Genomic DNA, 11,363 nt, shown 5'->3' with positions numbered 1-11,363 from the left:
TATAATAAGTTAATAATTATGTTTAGATATTATTAATTAATATTAGTGTATTTTTTCATTATTATTTCAATTTTCACATCTGCTATATATATTGATCCATGGAAGCAGGGAGAGGGCTATTTATGTCTTTTTCACCGAAATCTCTACAATCGGAAACAAATTAATTAAACATAATATTATTTAATTGGGCATTTGTGCTGGAAAGTTTGACCCACAGGGTTATGTGGAACCAAAAAGGATGGAGCTACTAGCCTACTACTACTCATTAGTTATTATCAATTTATCATATCACAAAATCATGTCAGGTTCTTTGTATGTTGAAAGCATTGCAATGTGAATTTTGTCCTTCTACCTCTCTTTCTCAAAATTTTTTTCCCTTTGGGTCCCACTTTCCAAATGCTTCCAAAGTTTGGCTTAGCCTCACAAAATTCAAATGAGTTGGTGGTCTTGTTTTGTTCTTTCCGCTACATTACTACAGTACTATTACTACCCTAGATACCATGCATTCAATGTACTTAGTACAAATCGTACATGTAACGGATTTAAATTGGTCGAATAGTTAATTCTCTCGTTTTTTTTAATAAATATTAAAATTTTAAATTTTTTTTATATACGCTATAATTTATTGGTCAACAAACAATTTTTAGGTAGAATTTAAATTCACAATAAATCGTCAGAATTTAAAAAAAAAAGTTACATAGAGTTTAAAAAAAGTTCATATTTCATGTCTCACGTTTTTGTTCTTGTTCTTGTCATGGAAAATGTTTACATTATTACATTCTCAAAAAAAAAAAAAATGTTGGTAAGGATGTCACCGTTGTATTTGCTTAAAGGCGGACTAGAACTCCATAATTTTTTGGTAAATTACATAGATATTTTTTTAAAATATATGATATTGCATTATATATATTACTGATTCATTTATTTTTATGTATAAGTACTGGTTTCCAAAAAACAGAGACAAATAAAAGAAAATTACAAAAATATACCAAAAGCTAATAGCCAATGAAACTCTTTATTATTACACTTAGATTTTTTTAGCATCATGACAAAATAATTAAACTTTTTATGAGTACTAAATATGTATTCATATATAATGGTTGATTATTGTACCTAATTTTTTGTGTTTATATATATAGTATAATTGAGTTTTCAGTTAATATCTAATTTACATATACGTATAGAGTAATAGAATAACAAAAATGTTATTCGTACACTAAAATCAATCACTAAAATTAGTTATTAATGTATTTATGTATAAATATGTATATGTATAGTTTAATTTTATTTTTAATATATATTTATATGTTAACATGTATTTTATATTGATGATTGACTTTGGTGACTAATTTTAATGTACACGTATCATAGTTTTAGAATAAAATTAAAGCATACTACCATATTAGGAAGAATTCAAGTTTTAAGCATAAAGAGAACAATAGTTAGAAGATTAATATTCACTGCAAAAAAAAATTATTTTTAATGATAAATATAATATAACGATCATTATATGTCTTATTTAACTTATGTTTTGTGATAATTATATATTTGCCATTATTAGTATATGTTATAATGACAATTATGTAATTTTTGTGACTATTAAAAATTTTTTTACTAATAATTATATAATTATCGCTAAAATTTTTTAATGATAAAATATAAGACAACTAATATTTAATTATCGACAAATATATTAATGATTATTTTTATTATCGTTAAAAATAAATAACTGCTAAAAATGATTTTTATAGCTGTGTAGACTATCGTTTATCTTTACATCTATGTCATCATAGATATACAACAATTTTCTAGCATACCCTTTTGGCTTATTTTTGGTTTACAACTTATTAATGGCATGTTCCCTATGTATGAAAATTGTTTAAACATCTAAAAATAGAAAAATCAATAGCTGATAATAAGATATTCAATAAACATTAAAGACGGAAAATAATAATTTAAATGTTAGAACGTCAAACCAAAACTAATAATAAATATTTTCTTTATTGTATCTGAGTGTATCCATATAAAGTCACGGATTCCGAACCGTTGGTAAAAGTTTATACTAATGATCTCTTGATGAAGTGCTTTAAAAGCATTGTCATTTTCTTCTTAAGAGCATAGAATTATTGTATCCTGAAATGCCAATAGGTAAATATAAGTCACTTTCTAGTTATCTTCTTCCTGTGAAGAATCTAATTAAGACACATGTACGTGTTAGCATTAATAACAAGCTAATGATATTTTTTGATACCATTATATCGATAAAAAGATATTTTTTTTAATAAAAAGATATTTTTTTATTTTTTAGTGTGTTTATCAAATTTTTAATATTAAAAATTAAAAAAATAAAAAATATTTTTTTGAGAAGTTACAATTTATATTTTTTTTAAAGATTTTTTTTTTTAAAAAATATTTTTTACATAATAAATGAACAAAAAAAATACTTTTATCTTATTTTATCTAAACATAATTAATAGATAAAAATATTTTTTTACATAAGATATCTAAATATAAAATTATTTTTACTTTTGTATAAGATCTTTTAAAAAAATATCATTTAAACATTTTTTTTTCAAGAATGACGCCCAAATAAATCCTATAGCTTAATTAAAATATTACGATCAGTTTCTAAGATGTGTGTTATTAGATTTAATTTATATAATATTGTTTTTATAATTTTGCAAGTTATTTGTTTTTTCGTGTCATTTCTTTTCAATGATTTTCATGATCGACAAAAAGATTTTGCTATGAACAGAGAAACCCTAAAAAGAATTAATAAACTAAAGAAGAAACTGCCTTGCTTTTACTATTGCTAAAGTTTTTCCACAATCAAGTTTGAAATTCAGATAGATACGATGTTTCCTCTTAGAATTTTTCACAGCAATCATGGTTTGAATCAAATATGATCAACCATGCATGCATGGAATATATCAACCATTACCTTCACCAGAACTTGTGAAATTAAAGTTTAGCACAATGATGAGTCAAGCTTGTTTCTAGTGCAAAATTTCATTAAGAATACAATTAAGAAATTATTTATTTATTAATTAATATCAGCTAATTTTTTTAAAAAATTATTTTTAATATCTTAGTAAAAAGAATTATCCGCACGTATACATAGTAAAATGAACATCCTGTGAAGCATATACATGCAAAATCAAACAAATCAAGTAAAATACCAATGATATATCTAAATAGACATCCACTTTAGAATGAAAAGAACTATTCAGTAAAATCAACATCCGATTTAGTTGATAAAAAACAAGTAATGAGACAGCGACGGCAGTGACACAGGATTACGAGAGAGCGGTTGTGACAAAAAAAATCAAAATTATAATTTAACTTAATTAAATTTAAAATTTAATTTTTAAAATTAAATTAACTTTCTTTTTTTAACCTATTGTTTACGTTATTCAAAAAAAGTGTTGTTCTCCTATATTTTCTCATTATTATAACTAACTCAACCAACTGAACTTATTTTTATGAGAAATATTAGAAACCATCAAAATTTATTGTTTTTAGTTATTACTTAGCCATCATTTTAATTCTTTTAGCCAACAACATATTTTATTCTATACTTTTAATTATTAATAACTAACTAATAACTGACCAAAAACAATAAATTCTTATGACCATATTAACATTCCTCTTTCTTTATAGATAATAACAGATTTTTAACATACTTAAGTACTTAACTATTATTACCCTTGATAATAATCATCTTGGCCAACTTAAACAATTCCTCTATTGTCTTTGAAAATTCTATCTAAAATTCTAATTTCTGTTAATGAAAGCGGTCCCCATTTAGATTTGTTGAAATCCCATATTCCTTCACGAACATGGGAACCCGATTACGTGGCTAAAATATATATTAGATATTGAAAGTTTGTTGATATTGATATTCTTGTGATGATGTGCATTTTACTATTATTTTTCCTCCTTCTTTAGGGACTCCTATATTGTTGTGGGATTCTCTTGTATGAAGAACTGTTGAAACAAAATAACTAATCAGTCTATATATCACTATTTTCCGATTGATCTAGCTAGGGAAAAGCAAAATCTTTCGTTTTATTAATTTTATGTGATTATCTTGTCTTGTATTAACATGAAAGATCAGTTTAATTAGTTTTTCTAAGTAACATGTAACTTGTTACGGCCTGGCCCAAACCCTCCACGGGTTGACCCGGCCCGAGCGCCGAATTGTTTGCGAGAAGGTGGGGGTGGTACCTGCAAAACACTCCGATGCTTAAGTCAGTATGGGTCTTAGCAGGTTTAAGTATATTGGGACTTAAGTATACCTGAAGAGTATCAGTGTATTTATAGGTGATGAGCCAATAACTACTGTTGGAGTAGTTTCACTTCTGATAGTGGATAACTGTCCCTTTATCTTAGGATTATTCAGATCTCTCTTTTAGAAGTGGTGAGAGATATTAGGGGTTAATTATAACTCCTCTGGGAATGAAGGGGTTGTCATGCAGCACTTCGGTCTGATTTGTGAAAAGGTCAGTTATGGACAGCTGCATTTTGGGCTTTTTCCGTTTTTGGGCCTGGCTTGTGTTTTGGGCCAGTTATGAACAGTGCCCCTACTTAAGTCCGATCTTTTTGCTTAGGTCAGATTCAAGTGTATGTGAAGTCGGAACCTTTCAGGTCAGTTTTTACATTCTATTCGGGAAACTGACGTGATTTTCAAACTGCAAAACCGACGTGATTTTCAGAATGCCAATCGTTGCTTCTATTGGCTTCCTCTTTGGATACGTGGGATGCGGTTATGTTTGTAACCGTACACGTTATTTAATGGGGGAGGAACTTTTACAGTTTTGCCCTTTGGGTATTTTAAATACTCTTTTCTTTTCTCTTTCTTCCTTTTTCGTCTCTCCATACTCGCGCCCTTTCGTTCTCTCAAGCCTCTCTTTTATCCATCAAACCTCCCAGTGTTGCGATTTCGTTCTTTCTTTACAGACTGTGAAGCATCTGAGAAACTTCTTCGCTGACCTTACCATTCCGTTATTTTTCTTCAACCTTCATCAAGAAAAGAGGTTGGTATCCCCTTCTGCTTTAACTTCTTTCTCTGGCTTTGTAGTGTTTCCACTATTTTTAGAATTTATTGTTGGAATGCGATTTCTGTGTTGATGAACTTGTGCCTGTTGAGGGTTTAAGGTAGCTTTTAATGTGCCTTTGTTGCCGTCTCGCTGTTGTGTTTTCTCATGCATGTTAGGTTGCCCCCATGATCGTTGTGTTTTACTGTGTTTTTCCAAAGATTATGTCTTTTGTGGCTGTTGGTTGCACCCCTTTTTTTTTTTACAAAAAAGAAAGTTTGCCTTGTTTCAGACTTGTTTTGTAATGCTTTCTTTTGTGTAATGTAGGTATCTCCTTCTGTATGTCTCTTCCTATTCCTCCAAATATGTCTTCCAAGGTTCCTGAAGATTTATTGAAATGGGTAGATTCATCTGTTCTCTGTTCCAACCCCATAGTTGATAGTGTTTTTGTAAAGGAACTCCATAAGCATCATAGAATTTGTAGTTCTGGTGAGGATGAGGCAAAATATGAAATAGTAGCCCCTGACTTTGAGGACCGAGTTTGTTTTGGGCGAGCCGTTGAGTCGGAACCCCATTTTATCTTCATGTATGACTGCCTATTTACCCGACTTGGGGTTACCTTCCCTTTTTCCGATTTCAAGATAGAGGTATTATCTCATTAGAGAGTGACTCCTTCCCAACTCCATCCAAATTCTTGGGAATTTCTCAAAATTTATCAACTCGTTAGTTGTGAACTCGGGTTTCCGATCTCTTTGATAATCTTTTTCTACCTCTTCTTCCACTTAACGAAGCCTTTTAGTGCTTCAAACAAATAAAATAAACAACAATGGGTTTTCTTCCGAGCTATCCAAGGCCGGTAGGTGTTTTCTATCTTTGATGAGTCGTTCCACGACTTTAAGAATTTCTTTTTAAATTTCGTGCCGTTGAGGGTCATCATCCCTTTTTTCTGAGTGAGAATGATGAGCCCCGTTTCTACTTATACTTGACAGAGGCAGCCTCTGTTGAAAAATACAATTTGATAGACTTGGACGAGGTGGAGGAGACTGTGGTCGAATTCTTTCGAGAGGCTTGGGGACGGGCTCCAAATCTTGACACAAAAAAGTTCCTTCTCAGGACTCCGAGTTATGTCCATATCGAACTAAGTAGTTTTTGCCACTATGTTATAGATGACATTTTTTTCGACTTGTTTGTTGACGTCTATTTCTTTTTTGTAGAAAAAATGAAAAGTGGTTCCAAGGCTTACCAAAAAGTTCAGAAGGCCAAAAGGAACGCCCGAGCCCGCTACAGGAGAGTAGCAAGTCGGATACCTCTTTTTCGACTAAGTCTGATTCGGGTACCTCTTCTCAGAGCAAGCTAGTAAACCTCTTTCCTCCTCCTTCTCCAGTTCTTACCTCTCCAGTTCCTCCCTTCTCGGAACCAAGTTCTAAGAAGAGGAAGACCTCAGAATCTGGCACCCTTAATATTAATGACGCTGGGTTTGATGGGGTGAAGTTTTGAAAGAAGCACATCCTTCCTCATAGCTTTATTGCTATGGATGATGTTTCTATCAAAAACCACCTCCAGGTCTTAATCCGAGAGGGGATCCGAACTGCTGGAGTATGCTCTACCTTGCTGACAGAGTTAGAGAGGACTCCCCTGAATGCTATTCAGCATTCTTTGGAGGTCCTTCGGACCAAGGTGACAACTCTTCAGAAGGCCGAGAAGGGGTTGGAGGAGGAGAAGGTAAGTATGGAGGCCGAGCTCTTTAAAGCTCGTGATCAGAAAAGGCAATCTGCGGCTTCCTGTACTCTGGCCGAAGGATTGCTGAAGAAAGCTGAGGAGAATTATGTTAGAATTTCGGTAGAACTTGGAGTTGAAGAAGCAGATGGAGCGACTTAGGGAGGATTATGTTTACTTGGAGGAGTCAGTTGCTGAGGGTAAAGAAGAGGTATTTGAAATTTTAAAGAATTAAGTTCGGGTAATTGCTCCCGACTTAGATTTATTCCCTCTGCATCCCGACAAGATTGTGGTCGACAGGAAGATTGTTTCTCCGCCCCGCCATCCTACTGACTTTGAGCTCAAGACTGCTGGGCAATGCTTGGTTGAGTCTCCTCCCCAAGAAGTCGTCGCTCCCGAGGAAATGATGCCGAGTTCCTCCCCTCAGCCAGAAGCCACCCCCACTGAGGAGAACCTTCTGACTTCAACTGAGGAGAACCCTCCGACTTTATCCGCCGATCTTAACTCCTCTCCAGCTAATGATCAGAATCCTTTGATTGTTCCTGCTTAATTCTTTGGTTAAGGCCCGTCTTGTGGGTCCTTTTATAAACACTTCCATTTATATTTTTTACATGCTTTTCTTTTTGCTGACTTTGGTCCTTTGTAAAGGGCTTAACAACTTTTTGCTTTTGCTATTGCTAGTCCTTTTTAATAGGACTTGAATAACTTTTGAGTAGTTATAATTATCTTGAAAAGGTTTCTATATCTGTGAGTTTTCCTTTTGTCTTAGGATCTTTAATATGCTTGCTTGCATGTCGAATAACTCATCTACGGTTTGTGAGGCTTTTATGAAAGCTTTTAATAAGTAACCTTTAACTTAGGGTTTTTAAGGAAGGGTTTTTTGTTTTCCATTACTTAGTGCGAATGCCCAATTTGTTTTGTTATTGAATCGTTTTCATAACTTAGGTTATTTTCGTGATGCATTTTATTCTGCTCGGACGCTTTCCGACTTGTAAATCATTTTGTTCCGAGTTTGTTTGATCGTCATTTATAACCTCTTTATACTGACTTGTACCTCGTCACTTTATCTTGCCGACCATGTAGGACAAACAACAGATTTTCGCGCTTTTTTTAGCTTAATTCAATGCGTATCGTAGGAGATGGTAAAGGAATAAATAGAAAGAGACATTATTATTGATGAAATGTAACTTAAAAAATGCTTTGCTGCCAGGGGATAACTCTATTGTCCCTGGTCTCCACTTTGATGCCTCGTTAAAGCCCCCTTCTGGAAAACCCTTTTTGGGAAAAAATCGTGAAGTCAGAAAAAAGAGTACATCAGGGAGTGAGGTGCGCTACTAGCTATAATATCTCTTCAAATTACATGCATGCCACGACCTTGGGAGCTCGGCTCCGTTCAAGTCGGACACTTTATAATAGCCTTTTCCCAAGACTTCGGATATCTTGTAAGGTCTTTTCCAGTTGGCTGCGAGCTTCCCTTCGCCTGACTTGTTTACCCCGATATCATTTCTTATCAGGACTAGGTCTCTTGTGGTGAAGTTCCTTCGTAATACCTTTTTGTTGTATCTGGCCGACATCCTTTGCTTCAGCGCTGTTTCTCTTATCTGGGCTTGTTCTTGGACTTCTAAGAGGAGTTCGAGTTCTTCTTTACGGGCTTGGACATTTCCGACCTCATCATAATATCTTACCCTTGGACTTTGTTCATTGACCTCTACTGGGATCATGGCTTTTATTCCGTCTGCAAGTTGGAAAGGTGTTTCTCCAGTCGTAGAATGAGGTATTGTTCGGTAAGCCCATAGTACTTGCGGGAGCTCTTCTACCCAAGCTCCCTTTGCATCCTACAGCCTTTTCTTTAACCTAGCTAATATGACTTTATTGGCTGCTTCAGCTTGTCCATTAGCTTGGGAATGTTCTATCGATGTGTAGCGGTGGCAGTGGGGCGGGTAGGGACGGGTTTTTGCCCTACCCGACCCCGCCCCACTATCCTTGCATTTCACTACTACCCGCTCCACTCCTACCCGCGGGTAGTAGGTTACTCTACCCTAACCTACCCCCACGGGTACTCGCTCGGCCCCTACCCGCCTCTATAAAAATTAAATGACATTTTAATTTTTACACATTCATATATAAATTAAGATACAAACTGAAAATTCATAACTAAATTAAAATACAAACATAAGATTCATACAATGTCAAATAATTTGAAATTGAAAAAAGTTTATACAATGTCAAATAACTAAATTAAAATACAAACATAAAGAAATTACATCATAAAAATATTAAAAAGTCTTCAATCCTTATTCTTTATCACTATCCACATCTTCATCATCATTAAAGGTTTGAAAGTCAAGATTCAAACCTAAAAATCAAAAGAGATAGCAATTAATAAACTAATTACTATTATGTAAAAAATTAACATAAATAAATATTAAGTAATATATCACTTTTATTCCCTAAAGCTGCCCACAACCAACTTTTGCTACACATTAAAGCTTCAATTATGCTTTCTTTGAGCATTCCGCAATGAGGAGAAATTACACGACCACTTGTACTAAAAGCAGATTCAGAAGCAATAGTGGATACCGGAATGACATATATATCCTTGGCTATTTTTGCTAAAACTTTAAATTTTATTTGATTGTTCTTCCACCATTTCAAAACATTAAAGTTAAGATCATTTTGAAGATGAATTTCCTCCTCAAGATAATGATCAAACTCAACATTTACACATGAATCCTTGTCATTTTTCTTCTTTTAAGATACTCCATATAATCATCACCCCTAAATATGCTTGTATTTCCACTTTCATCAACTTCTTTTGTACCAACATGTGACACATCGAAACTCATTTTTTGATTGTATTCATTAAACAAGTCATTACACAACTGATGAATTCTGTCAACTTGCTTGAAACATTCTATTGGATTTGGATACATTTTTTCAGATTGAAACTCAACCCCAACTATCTTGTACCTAGGATCTAAAACAGCAGCAATACCCATAATGCCATGAATCTCATCCTAATACTTCTCAAATTTTTTCTTCATGCTAGATGCCATATTAGCAATTAAAGAATTACTAGAAAGTTGTCATTCATCCAATGAGACTTTTATTTTACAAACCAGAGTAAAGTAAAGATTGGCTGTCGGAAATTTAGAACCAGAAAACAGTTGAGTAACATCATAAAACAACTTCAATCTATCACATATTTCCTTGGCAAGTTTCCACTCTTCATTACTTGGCACAATTTTATATTGGGGTTCCTTCTGCCTTAACCTAGGAAAGACAACTCTATACAACAATGCAATTTCTAACATCGAATAAGTTGAGTTCCACATAGTCAGACAATCAAGAACCAATTTCTTAGTAAATGGAATCGTTGTTTTAGCACACTAGCTCACAAAAATTTCGTTCCTTTTCTGCGTTGCAGTCCAATACAATACACTACTGCGAATCTTTTCAATACTTTCCTTAACTATACTCAAACTATCCTTCACAATCAAATTCAATATATGAGCACAACAACGCATATGCAATAATTTACCCCCCAACATCAAGAATGAAGAATCTAGACGCCCCAACAATTCATCTATCATAGCATCATTAGTAGAACAATTATCCAATGTAACAGTAGACAGTTTTCTATCAACGTTCTATTCTAACAATATTTTCATCAATGTTTGAGTAAGAACTTCACTTGTATGGGGACAAAAAACATAACAAAAGCTGAAAAATAGAACAAACATGCATGCGTTTTAGATTAACGAAGCTCAACACAATGTATAAAAGTTTATGAAGTTTTTGAAGTATCTCAATAGGCGCATTTACAACTTTCACGAACTATCGATATAGTGAGCTGTGACAACCATGTAACCTTTTTCTTGATTGGAAGTCTACATGTCGCTAGTTATTGCAACTCTACTATCATTTTTATCTAGTTGAAGAGTTAACTTCAGCTTCTCATCCCCAAACATCTTCAAGATGTCTTTCCTAACCGTGTTGCGACTAAGCATTTTAAATGTTGGTTGCATTGATGCAAACGCTCGCCTCAGTCCATGGTGGTCCAAACAACTCAAAGGATACTCATGTAGGACAATCATTTCGTCGATACACTTTCTTGTCTTTGAAGGGACAAACACAAAGCCATCTTCATTTACTTTTTGCCCTTGTGCTTGCTTTGCTAGTGATTCAACAATTGATGATTGCCTTGGGTTCGCCACTTTTATTTTCTTACAATATCGATCCACATGGTTTCTTAATGACTTGGTACCAATCTTCGGATTTGCATTAAGCACACTCTTGCAAAATTTGCATTTTGCCTTCCATTCACCTTCAACTTTTAAACGATCAAAATACTCCCAATAAGCACTCTTAATATTAGTCTTATTATTACCTTCAACAGGAGTTGATCCTTCTGAATTTGAGGCATTATTATCCATTGGTTGTGGAGTTTCTGAAGTTGGATTAGCATTACTCTGAACTTCAATTTCATTATCGATAGGAGTAACATTATTGTTTTGTGTGTCTTCTCTAACATTACTAGCCATAAAATTATCTTAACAAACCTACATTGAAAACACAAAGTATATAAACTAGAGATATATAAGTGTGGAG

This window comes from Arachis ipaensis, chromosome B07 (genome assembly GCF_000816755.2).
Source record: "Arachis ipaensis cultivar K30076 chromosome B07, Araip1.1, whole genome shotgun sequence".
NCBI lineage: Eukaryota > Viridiplantae > Streptophyta > Magnoliopsida > Fabales > Fabaceae > Arachis > Arachis ipaensis.
The sequence above is the reverse complement of the archived record's forward strand: the minus strand, read 5'-3'. Positions refer to the sequence as shown.